The sequence below is a fragment of the Triticum dicoccoides genome, chromosome 7B (genome assembly GCF_002162155.2).
Source record: "Triticum dicoccoides isolate Atlit2015 ecotype Zavitan chromosome 7B, WEW_v2.0, whole genome shotgun sequence".
Taxonomy (NCBI): Eukaryota; Viridiplantae; Streptophyta; class Magnoliopsida; order Poales; family Poaceae; genus Triticum; species Triticum dicoccoides.
The window spans coordinates 762,450,814-762,467,888 of record NC_041393.1 but is presented as its reverse complement, the minus strand read 5'-3'; positions in this window follow the sequence as shown (position 1 = coordinate 762,467,888).

The following is a 17,075-nucleotide window of genomic DNA, read 5'->3' as shown; positions in this document are numbered from 1 at the left end:
CAAAAAAATTCAAGCAATGGCGTGAGAACGATATCGCAGAAATAACATAGCCTCCCTCATGACTGAATCTGGCTTTTGTGCAGAGGATCATGCAAGCAAAGAAGCCATTATATTTCAGACTTTCAAAGATTGACTTGGCACGAAAACCAAGCATGACATGAAATTTGACTTGCCCAGAATCATCAAAAAGATTGCTGGCCTTGATGAACTCACAGTTCCATTTACCATGGCTGAAATTGACCAGGTGATCAAAACAATGCCAGCGGACCGGGCCCCGTGACCTGACGGTATTACAGGCATATTTCTGAAAACTTGTTGGGAAGTGATCAAGGACGATTTCTATAAGCTTTGCAACCAGTTCTTCGAGGGCAACCTCAAATTAGAGAGCATTAATGAAGGACTAATCACTCTCATTCCAAAAGTTCAGGCGCCGTCAACAATTAATGAATACAGGCCCATCACACTACTTAATTGTTGTCTCAAGGTAATTACTAAGCTCCTGGCCAACCGTTTACAAAGACTCGTGCTCAAAATTGTGCACCGCAACCAATATGGTTTCCTCAAAGGGTGCACGATCCAAGACTGCCTGGCATGGGCCTTCGAGTACATCTACCAGTGCCAATCTTCCAAAAAAGAAATTGTCCTGTTAAAACTAGATTTTGCTAAAGCCTTCGACACCATTGATCATGATTCAATGATTGAGATCATGAGAAACATGGGCTTTAATGATAAATGGCTTGGTTGGATTAAATGCATCTTTGCCTCGGGGAAATCTGATGTCCTCCTGAATGGCGTACTGGGAAGACAATTTCATTGCAAATGTGGAGTCCGCCAAGGTGACCCTTTGTCCCCCCTAATCTTTGTCCTAGCCGCAGATTTATTACAAGCTGCTATTAATGATGCTTTTGCCAAAGACCTCATCAAGTTACCCTTCCCAGGCGCTACACAAAAAGATTACTCGGTCATTTAATATGCGGATGACATGATTCTTGCAATGCCAGCTTGTCCTCTACAGGCTACAACTATCAAAAATATTCTGTCGGACTACGCCACCTCTATTGGACTCAAAACTAATTTCCATAAATCCACACTTGTCCCGATCAACTGTGATGAAGCACTCTATACCAACTTGGCGAATATTTTTGGATGTGTGGTGGGAAAGATGCATTTTACCTACCTAGGCCTTCCATTGGGGACTACTAAACCTACCATTCATGATCTCATACCTTTGGTATGTCGGCTAGAAAGAAGACTATCAGCAACACTTAATATGATCTCATATGGTGGCAAGTTATCACTACTCAACTCGGTCATTACCTTGCTCCTAATCTACGCCATGTGTACACTTAAACTCCCAGCAGGAATCGTTGAACTCCTTGACAAGATTCGCCGCAAATGTTTATGGACAAAGAAAACTGATCAAGGTGACAAGTGCACCTCACTTGCTGCTTGGGACATGGTTTGCAAACCAAAAAAATGTGGTGGTCTGGGAGTATTAAACCTGAAAATCCAGAACGAGGCCTTGCTTCTCAAGTTTCTTCATAAGTTCTACAACCACTGGGACCTGCCCTGGGTTGAGTTGATTAGGAACACCTACTACACCTCCAAGATACCCCATGTTGCCGATCCTTGTGGCTCCTTCTGGTGGCGAGATATCTCAAAGCTCATGCTCACTTATAGAGGAATCACGATGGTCAATGTGAATAATGGAGCAACCACTCTCTTCTGGAAAGATATGTGGCTGGGTGAGATCCTGGCCGAAACTCATCCACGTGCTTTCTCGTTTGCTAAAGATGAAGACATCTCTGTTCGCGCGTTCCTAGGGGCCACCAGTTTGCAGGAAACGTTTCATCTTCCACTATCGGAGCAAGCCCATGCAGAGACCATAAATCTGCAAAGCCTTACCTTGGACATTCAGTTGGCTGGCCTATCAACACACGATGATTGGACATATGTTTGGGGATCCACCCACTTCGCAGCCAACAAATTCTATGAGTTTTTGTTCAGAGATGTCCAAGCTCACCCTGCCTACTCATGGCTATGGAAGTCCAAAACAACTATGAAGATCAAAGTTTTTGGCTGGTTACTACTCTCTGACAGGCTAAACACCAGAAATATGCTCAAACGACGTTACTTCAACATTGGTTACACGTTTGGCTGCCTGCTTTGCCCAAAATGCATGGATGAAACGATGGAGCACCTTTTCTGTAAATGCCCTTTTAGCTTAAATTGTTGGGCCAAGCTTGGAATGCAAGGATCTACTCAAGGGAATAGGCTGGATTGGGTGGAATCAGCCAAGACATCATGCAATAGACCATTATTTGTGGAAATCATACTCCAGTCTGCTTGGAGTATTTGGAAGGAAAGGAACAACAAGAACTTCAGAGGAATTACTCCATCCACAAGCTCTTGGCTCTCTAGACTTAAAGAAGACTTGTCCCTCCTCACCTATAGGGTGGGAGATAAGAATAAACCCTTCTTGCTTTCATACTTAGCTACATTGTAACTTAGCCCTTTACCCTCCCCCACCCACAAAGTGGGATGGCCTTGTAACATACAAATCATGTACAGTTGCTGATTCTTTAATTTATTTGCAGTAGGAGCCTCTTGTCGGTGTCAAAACCGGCGGATCTCGGGTAGGGGGTCCCGAACTGTGCGTCTAGGCGGACGGTAACAGGAGACAAGGGACACGATGTTTTACCCAGGTTCGGGCCCTCTTGATGGAGGTAAAACCCTACGTCCTGCTTGATTGATATTGATGATGTGGGTATTACAAGAGTAGATCTACCACGAGATCAAGGAGGCTAAACCCTAGAAGCTAGCCTATGGTATGATTGTTCTTCGTCCTACGGACTAAAGCCATCCGGTTTATATAGACACCGGAGAGGGCTAGGGTTACACAGAGTCAGTTACAATGGTAGGAGATCTACATATCCGTATTGCCAAGCTTGCATTCCAGGCCAAGGAAAGTCCCATCCGGACACGGGACGAAGTCTTCAATCTTGTATCTTCATAGTCTTGGAGTCCGGCCGATGATGATAGTTCGGCGCGCATGTTGTCTTCGGCTTTGCAAGGCGGGTTCCTTCTCCGAATAATTTATAGAAGATTGTGAACACCAGGATAGTGTCCGGCTCTGCAAAATAAATTCCGCATACCACAGTAGAGAGAATAATATTTACACAAGTTCAATCTGCTGACGTTTTGGTGGCGTGACGTCACACCACTTCCAAGCCTTTACTCAAATCGTTTTTATTGTACCACCTCAGCGTGTTTAGCGAAGCGGTTTCCTTGGCACGTCTTGTCGAAGCAGAGATCGTGTTCCCCTTATTCCGGGATTCTCATAAATACGGACGTGGGTAACCCAACTGCGCCCGTTGCCACGCCCCCTCCATCGAAGGCGGGTTCCAAACGGTCACGGGGATGGCTCTTGGTATTCTTCCTATTTATAATGAGACCAAGGCCCGTTCTTTTTCTTCAATCCTCAATCGAATCCGCCGCCCCTCGCCCCAAGTTCCAACACCCAGGGCTCCAGATTCGGGTACCTTCGACCTTCGACAATGTCCGGCTCCGACCTATGAGGCCGGTGGATGCCCTCCTCCGTCACAGAAGAGGACGTGCTAAAGCTGAGAGACGCCAGGTACTTAACCTACGAGATTTCACATAGGTTGCCTGCCCGAGGGCAAGTTATTCCTACTCCCGAGCCTGGCGAGAGCGTCGTGTTCGTGTATCACCTCCGTCGGGGTTTAGGCTTCCCGATGGATCCCTTCACGAGGGGGCTCATGTTTTACTATGGGCTGGAATTCCATGACTTGGCTCCGGAGTCCATCCTCCACATCTCATCATTCATTATCGTCTGCGAAGCCTTCCTCCGCACTACCCCTCACTTCGGCCTGTGGCTCAAAACCTTCAACGTGGAGCCGAAGATGATCGAGGGGCGTCAGGCAGAGTGCGGCGGGGCGGTTATAAGCAAGAGGGCCGATGCTCCATGGCCCAAGGGCTCTTTGTAGGAGGAGCTCGGTTTGTGGCAACAGGAGTGGTTCTATATCACCGCTCCCAGGGGCAGCAGGCAGAGGCCGCCGCCCGTCTTTCGCCCGGGCCCTCCACAACGGCTGTCGTCATGGGTCAACAAGAGGCTCGACTGGGGGCCGTCCAAAGACATACCCCTGTTGCAGGGCCGGATTCAAGGCCTCCAGGAAAGGGAGATCAATCTGGTTGTAGTGGCACAGGTTATGCTGATTAGGTGCCTCCTGCCCTGCAAACGTCGCCCCCTCCGCCTGTGGGAATTTAATTCGGAGGGGCCATGGGCTCTCCAACACTTCATGGGTTTGACGCCCGTGGAGATGTACAAACTTTTCTTCGGATCGCAAGAGATGCGTCCGGACATGACCGAGGATGCTGGCCTAAGCTGCAATCGCCCGGATACTCAAGTAAGTAGGAGTTAATTGCATAGGAGTACCACAATTGAGGCATTACATGCAAATTGGTACCATTTTTCATAATTTTTACATGTCACTACCAAGTTTGGGGCTAGCCGTTACAAAAAGGTCTAAATCACGTATAAATACGTATTAATAGTGTATCTGACTGACGGGCCTGCCTGTCGGGTGCCTATGTGGCAGATTTTTTGTAGAAAACCCCCTAGCTTTGTATGTAATCACATAAATGCCCATTATTTCACGGTAAAAAAGGCTGCTGAGAGGGTTTTTTTTTCGTTCGCAAGTTTTTCAGAGATTAGTTTGAAAGGTTCCGGCATATTGAACAAATAAAGTATAAAAACGAAAAATCATGCGCCAGAAGGATTCGAACCCGCGATCTGCGGTTCTGCAACTACGCGTGCTAGCCAAGCCGCCAGGGCTTCACCCACGACGGTATGCAGGCGATATCTCTTTAATAACGGTTCGAAACGTTAGGCCGGCAGTTGGGCTTAGCGAGGCCTTAAACAGACGAGCTGCGCGGGGCACTTTCTTAATGGGTCAGCTCACTCGTTGCGTCGTACCGAGTCGTTACTAAAATTCCACAAAAAATACGCTGGATCGAGGAATCGAACTCGAGACCAGCGATCGAAAGGAACAGTTCTTTGCCAGTCGATCTATTGAGTGTAAATGTTATTTTTGGCCGCGCGAACATTTAAGAACTAAATGCAACGCTAGACAAAAGAAGTCGAAATTTAGACCGTTGTATATTTTTTAATATAATTTGAACATTTTTGTAATGTACAATGAACAAATTTTAATTACACATTACAATTTTTGTGAAATATACTGAACAATAAATAAATACACATTGAACATTTTCTGTGATATACGCTGAACCATTTTTACATATACATTGAACATTTTTTAATGTATGTTGAACAACTTTTTGCTACACCTAGAACATTTTTGTGATATACACGGAACTATATTTATATACACATTGAACATTTTTGTGATCTATACTGATTTTTTTAATTATGAGCACATTTTTCAAAATGTGAACAAAATTTTAAAACCATGAACAGTTTCGAAATCATGATCAAAATTTGGGATTTCAAAACATTTTCTTGAAAACAAAGTACAAAAATAAAAAAGGATAAAGGATAAAATAAAATAAACAGAAACAAAAACAGCAAAACAAAACAAGGGAAAAAGAAAAAAGAAAGAAACAGGAAAACCCGTTAAAAGAAAAAAAGAACAGAAAGAAATTTGGTTGAGGGACACTAGTGGGCCGGCCTGTACGCAATAGTGGCTTGTGCATCTCTCGTATATTAAGTATAGAGCCTGGGGGACTCAAAAAAAAAAGTATAGAGCCTGGGTTTCACAAACCGCGTTGCTGTGGTGTTGTGGCTAGCGGGCGCAGCGCTTCGACGGCAGGTCGCTGGTTCGAAACCTAGCGCGCGATATTTTTCGTTTCTGTTTTTTGTTTGTTAAATTCGCCGGAAACTTTCAAACTAGTCTATGAAAAACTTGCGAACCAAAAAAAACCCTCTCAGAAGCCTTTTCCCCACGAAATAGTAAGTATTTATGTGATTACATATGAAGCTAGGTGGTTTCCTGCAAAAAACCTGCCACATAGGCACCTGATAGGCGGGACCTTTCGGTCAGATACACTGTCAATACGTATTTATACGCGATTTAGACCTTTTTGTGATGACTCGCCCCAAACTCTGACACGTAAAAATTACGAAAAGTGGTACCAATCTGCATGTAATGCTTCAATTGTGGTACTTCTATATAATCAACTCAGTAAGTAGCCCTGTGTCCGGACACATTGTCCATATATTTATCATGGGTTTGCCTTTTAACCAGCTATCCCTTGGACAGGAGTGGATAGCGCAAGCAAAACTGATACGGTGTCCGGCCCCCTCCCTGAGATCACGCCGGATCCCGTGTTAATCAAAATGTTGGAGGTTGCACCTTCGGAGGAGGGAGAAGGGGGGCACAGGGAAACTACCACCTCTGCCAAGGAGGCTTTCAGCAAGGGGGGAATCCAGAGTCCCTCCTTCCAGGGGGAGAAGAGGACCGCTTCCGGAGACCCGGAGGCCAAGGCCTCAAAGCGGGGAAAGAAATCTGCATCGGAAGATCCTGTGCCGGGAAGAGCCCCGGCTGCACTGTCTCCTCAGAGAAATCATCCCTCCAGCGAGCTGTAAGTAAAAAGGGGGAATTTTGTAATAGGGGACACCCCTGCTTTATTTCTAAGGGTAACCGACGTTTTCACCTTGTAGTTCGGATCTCAGCCCATCTCAGCAGAGCTCATCTTCGGGGGACCTTCGTCCGGAGATGATGGAGAGCGAAACGCCTCCATCTGCCGCCCCGTCGGGCGGGGCAGACGACCCTGAGGTGTCGTCACGGAGGGTCTCCCCGAATCCGGTGGGGCCGGGGAGTTCGGCACCCACTGGGGTACGGCCGGTGGAGTTGCAGGATTTGCTCAAGAGGGCGTCTATTTCAGAAGATCACCGCACATTAATGAATATGGTGATTGAAAGGATCTCATCCGCCGAGAGCGGGTTGCATGAGGCCGTCGGAAGTTTGCTGACGGGGCTTGAGGTACGCAAAAAATGGCATACCTTTTAACAGTTTTGCACATGGAGTGCGCCCTGTATAGATAGTAGCCCCTGAGACTTGGTATGCTGTCGAAAGCGACCGCGTACCGAGGATCATAATCTTAGTTATAGAATGTCGCCTTTTCTATGCAGGTGGCGGAACGATCGGTGGCCATCCGGAATGATGGAGTTGCCGAGCTGAAGCGGCAACTTGACGTTGCGGATGCGGACATCGTCGCTGGTCAATAAACGACTTAACGAGTCGCAAGGTAGGTGGTTGCTCCGCGGTCACCTAGTAAGGGAGCTAATGCCCGTTCATTACAATTTGTATGCTTGATGCAGATGGTGCTGCTGCTGTGGAAGACCTTCGGGCAGAGCTCGCTCGAGCCAAGGAGCAAGCCAGGAAAGGTGATGCGGCTGCCTCGAAGGCAGCGGAAGAGCTAAAAGCCGAAAAGGCTGCTCACTGCCGAAGCAGGGAGGAGATGGCCGGAATGGCCGTGAAATTAAAAGATGCTACCGACCGCTATGAGGTTCTTGAAAGAGAACACCGAGTGGAGCGAGAGGGCCTGAAGAAGGCCGCCGCCAAAGCCAAGGATGCCCGTAGTGTGATGCGGGCTATGAAGGAGGAACTGCGTCAAGCCGGATACATTGCGGCTGGAAAGCCCTTTCTGCTGCGTAGGATGTTCACGGATCCGAAGTATGCTCAGTTGGGCCAATTGTGTGGTGCGGAGGATCCTTATCTGGATTTGGCGGCGAGTGCGGCGGACGCAGTCGTGCACTTCCGAAGCTAGAAGGATCACGAAATGGAAGAGCTTTTCTGGTCTCAATTCCATAGTCCGGAGCGTCCACTTCCGTTGACTGATCGGCTGGCTGAGTGGGCTGAGCTGAATAGATTGTCCAGACTTGCCATGACGGATGTGGTCGCTCATCTGTGGCCGGAAAGGCCCAAGGCTGATAGTTATTTTGGCTTGTTGCAGCAATTCCTTGGGGCGGTGCCGCATATCAAGGCGATGAAGCGGTCGACATGCATAGAAGGTGCACGGATGGCTGTCGCCCGTGTTAAGACATACTGGGCGGAGATGGATGCCACCGTTGTTGCATCCCGGGGTTCGGACAAAGGCCGATTACCCGCCGAGCACTATTTTGAGGAAGTCCTGCAGGGCGCTCGTTTAATAGAGTGGCAGTGCTCGAAAAATGTTATGTTCAAATGACGTGTATGATTTGTGAGATCATGTTTATAATGCAATAGCTTTTTATACTTGTGCGTTCAAGTATTGAACTATCTCCTGTGCGGCCGTATATGTATATATAACCTGAAAGATGGCAGTCTTTGGCTTCAGCCCCCATGCACATGGTGCGGGGGTGTTTGCAAAAAGAAAAGCGCTTTTTCACACTTAATCCAACGTCTTGGTCCTTTGAAGGAGGTGATAGCGTAGCAAACTAGGCAACCGGACTATAATGCTTTATCACTTTCACTTAGCCATAGGAGCTCGAAGGTGGGGCTACTATATAGCCCCTAGAGGCACCGCGCTTCTCCGAACTCGGGGCACGTATGTGCCTGACCGGGAAGCGGTCCTTCGTCAAAGCAGAGGAATTCTAAACAATCCAGTGGTCGATCGAGTGGTTGACCAGTCTCTCGCTATATCATGACAGTCAGTTTTCGGCTTTCTCTACTGAGGTGCTCGCCCGGCCGAACTGGGGCACAATCGCAGTAGTTCTCCTGGTGCCGTGTTAGCCGATGGTGCGGAACGTAAGGCAGCAAAACACAGGAGCCGGGCAAACCCAACATTTGACCAAAGACATGATTCAGAGCTGATGCATATAAGGCCTAACTCGAGACGCCGAGCACTCCCTGAGGTGTTCAGTCTTTATGATACCGGGCAGAACAATGCCCTAAGCCCCTAGTGTCCAGGTACGGGCGGGAACTTCTGACGCGGGCGATGCCAAAATGCCAGCCTCCTCCTCGGTTATGGTAAGAAACCGGGAGATGTGTATCAACAAGAGACAGTAAGAAAGGTTTACGCAGGGTCTTAATCTGAAAAGAATCCTTGTAACGGGTCCCTGCTGCACGTCTGCGCCTGTGTCTCCTTTGTGCCGTATCCTGGACGGGTGTAGCACGCGCTTCATCTGTAAAGGAGAAGAACTTAGTTTGGAAAAAATATCGTGCAAGAGGTGTAATTAAAATAGATTATGATGAATTTGAGCTTTATTGGCTCTCATTGTTTATACGTGCAGCCCCTTGTAAAGGGGTATGCGGCGGTGAAGCCCCTTGTTTATTTATGCCGGACTCGCCTAACCGTGTCCAAGGTCTGAATGACCTGTTTTTAGGGCTTTGACCAGCAAGGTCGGCTTAGTGTGCGGCTGTCAACGCAGTCTTACTTTTTCCGTGGTCGAGGAACACTCAGATTTACTCTTTGCTGAGATTATGCCGTATGGACCAGGCAATTTAAGTGTAAGAGGCGCGTAATGCGGTATTGCGTTAAAGTGGGCGAATGCTTCGCGTCCCAGTAGTGCTTGATAGCTACTTTTGAATGGGGCGATATGGAAAATGAGCTTTTCGCGACGGAGGTTGTCGGATGAACCGAACACGACCTCTAGTGGTACAAAGCCTGTACATTTGGCGTAAAGGCCAGGCGTCACTCCTTTGAAGGAAGTGCTGCTATGGTGAATTTCGGTAGGGTCTGTCCCATTCTGCGGACGGTGTCCTGGTATAGCAGGTGCCGCACTATGTTTCTGTGTTATCACATGAAGCGAGTTTACTGTTTTGACTTCTAGTGGGAAAGTCTTCTGTTTTCCGGCGTGCTGCTTGTGGGGTTCGTCGTCTTCGCTTGGTGTGTCGAACCCCTTGCGTTCGGCGTTAAGTCGGCCGGACTGCTTGAAGACCCAACAATCTCTGTGGGTATAGTTTGCAGGCTTCCCGGAGGTACTATGTATTTGACATACCCTATCCAAAATTTTGTTTAGGTTGGATAGCTCATCACTGTTGTCCTTGAGGGGCAGTGTTTTATTATTCAGCCGAGAGCTTTTGAATCCGGCGTTGACCGCCGTGCTATTCGGGCCATTTTCCTTATTCCGACGCTGATCTTTTCTACGTCGTGATTTCCCATTTCCATCCCTGACTTCGGATGTACTCGGGTCGCTGGTGCTGCATCTAGCCAGCCAGCTGTCTTCCCCCGCGCAAAAGCGGGTCATGAGGCTTGTTAGTGCGGCCATTGTTCTTGGTTTTTCCTAGCCGAGATGTCTGGCGAGCCATTCGTCTCGGACGTTGTGTTTAAAGGCTGCTAAGGCTTCGGCGTCCGGACAGTCGACTATTTGGTTCTTTTTGGTGAGGAACCTGTTCCAGAATTTTTGTGCTGACTCTCCGGGCTGTTGACTTATGTGACTTAAATCGTCTACATCCGGAGGGCGGTCCTAAAAATTTGCTCGAAACGCATCCTCGAGCTCCTCCCAACTTCCAATGGTATTTTCTGGGAGGCTTTTGAGCCAATGCCGAGCTGGCCCTTTCAGCTTGAGGGGTAGGTATTTTATGGCATGGAGATCGTCTCCTCTGGCCATATGTATGTGTAGGATATAATCCTCAATCCAGACTCTGGGGTCTGTTGTTCTGTCATATGCCTCTATGTTGAAGGGTTTGAATCCCGTTGGAAATTAATGGTCCAGTACCTCATCGGTGAAACATAGTGGGTGTGCGGCGACCCTGTATTTAGGTGTGCCGTTGTCTTCAAACACTCGGCGGGTTGTATTGCTCCCTGGAGTCTTCTTTTTTGGCCCGTAGATGGACCTAACCGGGCCATCTTTTTTGTGAGGATCTTTATGTGGATCGTGTGCCGGTTTGTGTGCGGCGCCCCTTGCCGCTCTTAGCCTGTCATCTGGTCGTCTATCCGGCCAGGCGGCGTCTTTGTTTTTTGACTGTGGGGGCTCTACGGCCTCCTTGTCAAATTCGGGCAACAACTTGCGCTTCGGGTAGCTCTTCGCCTGGTGACTATTGCCGTATTTATCTGCGGTATTGAGTACTTTGCTCCATCTCATTTTGAGTGCATCCTCCGCTGTTTTGAGCTTCCGCTTTTGCTTCTTCAGACTTCTTGCAGTGGCAATGAGCCTTTTATGAAGGTTCTTATGCTCCGGTGGTTTGTCGGGCGTGAGATCGTCTGGACTGTTGTTTTCGCCGGGGATGTGTTGCTTGTCCGATCCATCCTATTCGGATGGTTGCTTGGTGGCATGTTCGTCGTCCACCGCTTCACCCTGCTCTAAGGCTGGGTCAGTATGGGTGTCGTTGCTATCGAGGCGGGACTTCGGGCGGCGCTTGTGTCGCTGTTTTGGTTGTTTGTTGGGGGAGTTGTCCTTCGCCACGTCCCATTGTTCCTCGTTGTCGCTTCCTTTTGGTGTATCCACCATGTATATGTCATATGATGAGGTGGCTTTCCAGTGCCCAGTAGGCGCTGGTTCTTGGTCGTCTCCGGCACCGTCGTCCATACCGTCGATGTCTTCGGAGTCGAAGTCTAGCATGTCGGTTAGATCATCGACAGTGGCTACTAAGTGGTGGTAGGTGGGCTTTGAATTTCTTTGTCGTCCGCATCCCAACCGTCCTGACCGTAGTCCGGCCAGGGCTCTCCTGATAACGAGAGATACTTTAGCAAACTCAAGATGTCACCGAAAGGTGAGTGTTGAAAGATGTCCGCAACGGCGAACTTCATGACCGGCGCCCAATCGGATTCGATTGGAGGGGCGCGGGAGGTTCGGAGTTCGGCGAGGAGTCCGGCACCTCGGAGCCACGAGCTTCATGAGGAACAAGGTCAGTGTTCGGCTCTATCGCTGTAGAGGTTGCAGCCCCCGAGGCGGTGTCTAGCCACCCGTCCTCGATCTGAGAAGCCGGCTCCGAATTGAAGATCGGAGCGGACTCGTGTGCGGCCTCCAGGGTACTGTCCGGCTGCAGAGCTAAATCATGCCCGTCGTGACAGTGCGGCGCGCTCGGCTGTGGCTCGAATCCATCGAAGATCAAGTCCCCGCGGATGTCAGCTGTGAAGTTCAAACTTCCAAATCTGACCTAACGGCCAGGGGCGTAGCTTTTGATCTGCTCCAGATGGCCAAGCGAATTGGCCCGCAGTGCAAAGCCGCCGAATACGAAGATCAGTCCGGGGAGGAAGGTCTCACCCCGAACTGCGTCATTGTTGATGATCGAAGAAGCCATCGAGCCTATCGGTGACGGCACAGAGGAACTCTCAATGAAAGCACCAATGTCGGTGTCAAAACTGGCGGATCTCGGGTACGGGGTCCCGAACTGTGCGTCTAGGCGGATGGTAACAGGAGACAAGGGACACGATGTTTTACCCAGGTTCGGGCCCTCTTGATGGAGGTAAAACCCTACGTCCTGCTTAATTGATATTGATGATGTGGGTATTACAAGAGTAGATCTACCACTAGATCAAGGAGGCTAAACCCTAGAAGCTAGCCTATGGTATGATTGTTCTTTGTCCTACGGACTAAAGCCATCCGGTTTATATAGACACCGGAGAGGGCTAGGGTTACACAAAGTCGGTTACAATGGTAGGAGATCTACATATCCGTATTGCCAAGCTTGCCTTCCACGCCAAGGAAAGTCCCATCCGGACACGGGACAAAGTCTTCAATCTTGTATCTTCATAGTCTTGGAGTCCGGCCGATGATGATAGTTCGGCTATCCGGACACCCCCCAGTCCAGGATTCCCTCACCTCTCCTACTGTTTCAGCGGTTCAAAAAAAATTCTCTGAGTTCCTCTTCTATAGCAACGACATCCTCAGTGATCATCTCTTCCCATGCCCCCCGGTATCGTCTTCAGTGTCAGATCGACCAGCCTCTTCGCCTGCATACACACAACAAGGTTGGCACGAAATGCATCTCTTCCCAGCATCACTTCCCTAGAAGTTGGCACCCCTCATCTGCGGCCATTTGTGTGCCTATTTTTCTAAAAGGGAAGACAGTCACACTTCCTAGCATGATAATTAGCAATCTTCAAATATCATAATAGAAAACATATGGACGAAATTAGTTCTTCATGTGAGTCTATGGACAAAGTTGTGGCTACCTGAGTATGAAAACACGATGACACACACAAAAGCTTGTGTCTAGGGAAGGTCCCACAGTCTAGCATATTCATCAACCCTGGTGAATTGAATGATTAAACAATTTGTGTCCATATTCTTATTAAGTGCAACTAAACATCACAAAAAAAAGGTTAAATGGAATATTATAATCTAGCACTCAGTAAAATATATATGGTCATCAGCTGTGCAAAAGTTAGTTCATCGATTAGCATCAAGAAGAACAAAACAAAGGTATTTTCCTTTCTGATGAAGTCAAATACACACAGAAAAAATAAACAACAAAATATGCTTGGCAGTGCCATTGATTTCGTGAAACCAATAGTCAAGCAACTCCATGCAAGGTTGGCACATTGGGTACCATATGTAAGTGAGTGAAATGTGGATAAGCATGTCCTCACAGTACCATTGACTAAATCATTTCTCTTGGATCCTATCATTACTAGTAGAATGCCCGCTTGTTTGCCTCAGCTGCAAGTACAAAAGTATGCACACCATTAATGAACTGGGGAGAGCATCGGTCATCGTACATCCATTGTCGGCTCATCTTCATTACGCAGCACCAAAAAGATCAAATTAATACAAGTTCATACATAAAGTTCATACAACACTTATTCTCATAAAACAACATACATATAACTCTCTAGCTAAAGCATTTAAATGCAACAACAAATGCGATCAAGATCGCAATTAAGGTAACAATTGATGCAACAACATAATGATAACAAGCCTCACTATCGATGGTATATTTTCTAATCTTTCTAATCTTCAAGCGCAGTTTCTCCATCTCGATCTTGTGATCATCGACGGCATCGGCAACATGCAAATCCAATTCCATCTTCTCCCCCTCAATTTTTTTCAATTTTTCTTTTAAATACTCGTTTTCTTTTTCAACTAAATTTAACCTCTCGACAATAGGGTTGGTTGGAGTTTGTGGTTCACATACCTCCTAGATAAAAATATCTATGTCAACTTGATGGGCATAATTTGTCATAAACATGAAATGCAACAAATAGTTATAAAAGAGAATATACCACATCCGAATCATAACCCGGACGAGGGCCGATGGGGACGGATATCAAAACCATGGCACTATATATAACAAACAACGTACGGGTAAGATAATTATACAAGTAACTATATATCTATATCACATAAACATGATTCTTTTATATGAAAAAGATAAGAACAAGAGGCTCACTGGAAGGTGGAGCCAGCGACGGGTCGGTGCGGGCGATCGATGGTGGTTAGGATGGAGACGGGAAGGCACTAAGTAAACCACACCTACATATGCAAACTAAGAGTTATTTTGACCTCAAATTGCATGTAAATCAGATACTAACACATATAATTCCTCCCAAAATAAAACCCACAAATCACTATACTTATAGAGCACTGCAAGAGCTAATCTAGCAATGAGAGATGAAAGGACAAAGTTGCTAACCTTTGTGATCACTTGGATGGATGGGGTGACTGCAAATCTTCACAAATTTTGGCAAAAATGAAGTATGAGCTCGAGAGGAAGAGGAAGAACACAGAGGAGAGGAAAGGCGGAGAACAGAGCGCTCGGGATGGACGAAGGGGTTTATATAGGAAGACCTTTAGTACCGGTTTGTTAATCGAACCAGGACTAAAGGTGCATTTCTAGTCCCGGTTCATGGCATGAACCGGTACTAGAGGTGCTGGTGGGGCCCCAGCCTGACAAAAGCCTGCCACCACCTAATGTGAGCCGCCCGCCTAGCCGTTGCAGCCGACACTAATGGTCATATTAGTGCCGGTTCAAATACAAACCGGGCCTAATGAGCTTCACATTAGGCCCTTTTTCTACTAGTGTCAGTAGATTTAAAAAAAACTATGTTTTGTAGGACTTGAACCCATGACAACTGGGTAAGGTATCGGAATCCAAAACAGCACACCATAAAATGATTTATGTATCAAAATACAGCCTAAGTTATATATATCTGCACAGAACCGTGTGAAATATCTATATATAATAAGTGGATTTCAGAGAATACAAAAGTGAATCATCTGCAGGTAGACGGCACCGTGGTCAATTGCCGATCTCCGTCGCGTGATCGACAAGTCACATAAGACAAACCAGAAGGGAAGGGAACGCTATGATCTAGGAACAAACAGTAGTCGATGCAACAGAAGGAAAGAAATCGCGTGATTGGAAAACGATCGGATGGGATCTTCAGTCTTTTCTCCTGATTCTACGTGAATATATACAATTTGAGGTGCATATTCTTTTCAGTCCAACGCCCTTAGCATGGTTTGTGAATAAGAACCCAACCAATTTACAGATAGATCCTTAAAAAAATAGCTAATTCATAAGCGGTCAAAGGAACGATGACATGGCATCCACATGGCCGGGTTTTTCCCTCTCGGGCTAGTTTTGGCCTTATTCGATCAAATTAACGAGTTTACGGACTATATTCTATCAGTTCCCGAGTTATAGGCTTAAAATGTGTAATCGGTTTGAGTTTATGGGCTGGTGGTACATTTCACTCTTTATTTGGACACTCATTCCGAATGTGCATAAACATTCCAAATGTATACCAATTCTCCCAAAGACCAGGACAAAGATTTGGTGCATGGTTCCATTTACATATCGGGGATCTCCTTGGCATGCTCCCAAAGGATTGCCTATGACTTGCTCTAGGCGACAATCGGTTCTAACATTCCTACTAGAACATAAAAGATGTTGCCACGCCCACCCATCTCAATGCAAGTATATTAACATTATTTTCAAAACTGAATAGTATAAGTATCTAGCATTCAAATTACAATGCTTCATTACTGGTTGCAACTCGTCATCGTGCCGGTTGCAGTACCGGGCGCCTCTGGTTGTAGTTGCTAAGGCTCGCCGCCATGTTAGGTTGCACCACTAAGTTCCTCTGGTTCCAGCTTTTTTTGTGTCGGTTGCAACACTGAGCCTCTCCAATTCTAGCCCTCCGTCGTGCCGGGCGCCTCACCAAACGCCTTTGGCCACATACTTTGCAATCATTGGTGTCATGAGCTTTTCCTTGTCATACGGAAATGACATGATGATACATAACAGGAGCGGTGTACAGAAGTACTCCATGCGAATGCATTACTTCCAGGTCCAAATAGTAGAAAAAAACATCAGAGGGAAAAAAAGGCTAGCCTTACACCATACTTTTGGTGCCCAATACAAACGAGCTAGTGAGCAAGGAACATTTGATTCAGAATTCGTTTGAGTGGAAGGAAATGAATGATTTGGTGCATGTTCGATTGGAATGAAGAGAAATAATTAAAAATTATAAATTTCACGATAGTCCATGCGGAAGGGAAAATTTCCATCCGTATCATTCGAAGGACGGAAAATAAACGATCCATTAGTCTTAGCGGAAGGAAAACACTGATGTTGCTACAAAATTTTGGCCCCCAAGCACACAAAAGGGAGCAAGGAAACCAATCCTCGGCAAGGAATTAAATAAATACTAGGAAATTACACATGCGTTGCAATGGGATACACGATTAAAACACTATCGTGGCGGCAAAATTGTCATATCGTGGAAGTAACCGCTACCATAGCACTGTCAATGAATCGTCGCGGCAGAAAATCATTAGTTCTCGGCATATTCATTTAGTTCCATATGTTAATAACCCCATCTTTAAAATATTATATATGTATCATATCAAAATGTCCATGCATATAGTTATAGCAAAATCCGAGAAACAATAGTATGTATACATTATTACAACAACCATTTTTTGTCCATAAATAATCCAGTTAGTCAATAATTACATTATGTGTTGCAGATCTAAATAAATATCGATAACTTTTGTAGTCAGGGTACAACGAGTGTGCACACCATTTCATTATATACTTCTAAAGACTATTCAAGAAATGAGCAAAACTAAATTCTTTTGTATCTCGTATGTAAATCTCTCACGAACACTTCTCAGAAAAATCCATACAACGAAAATGTCTCGCTTTCAATTATTCCCA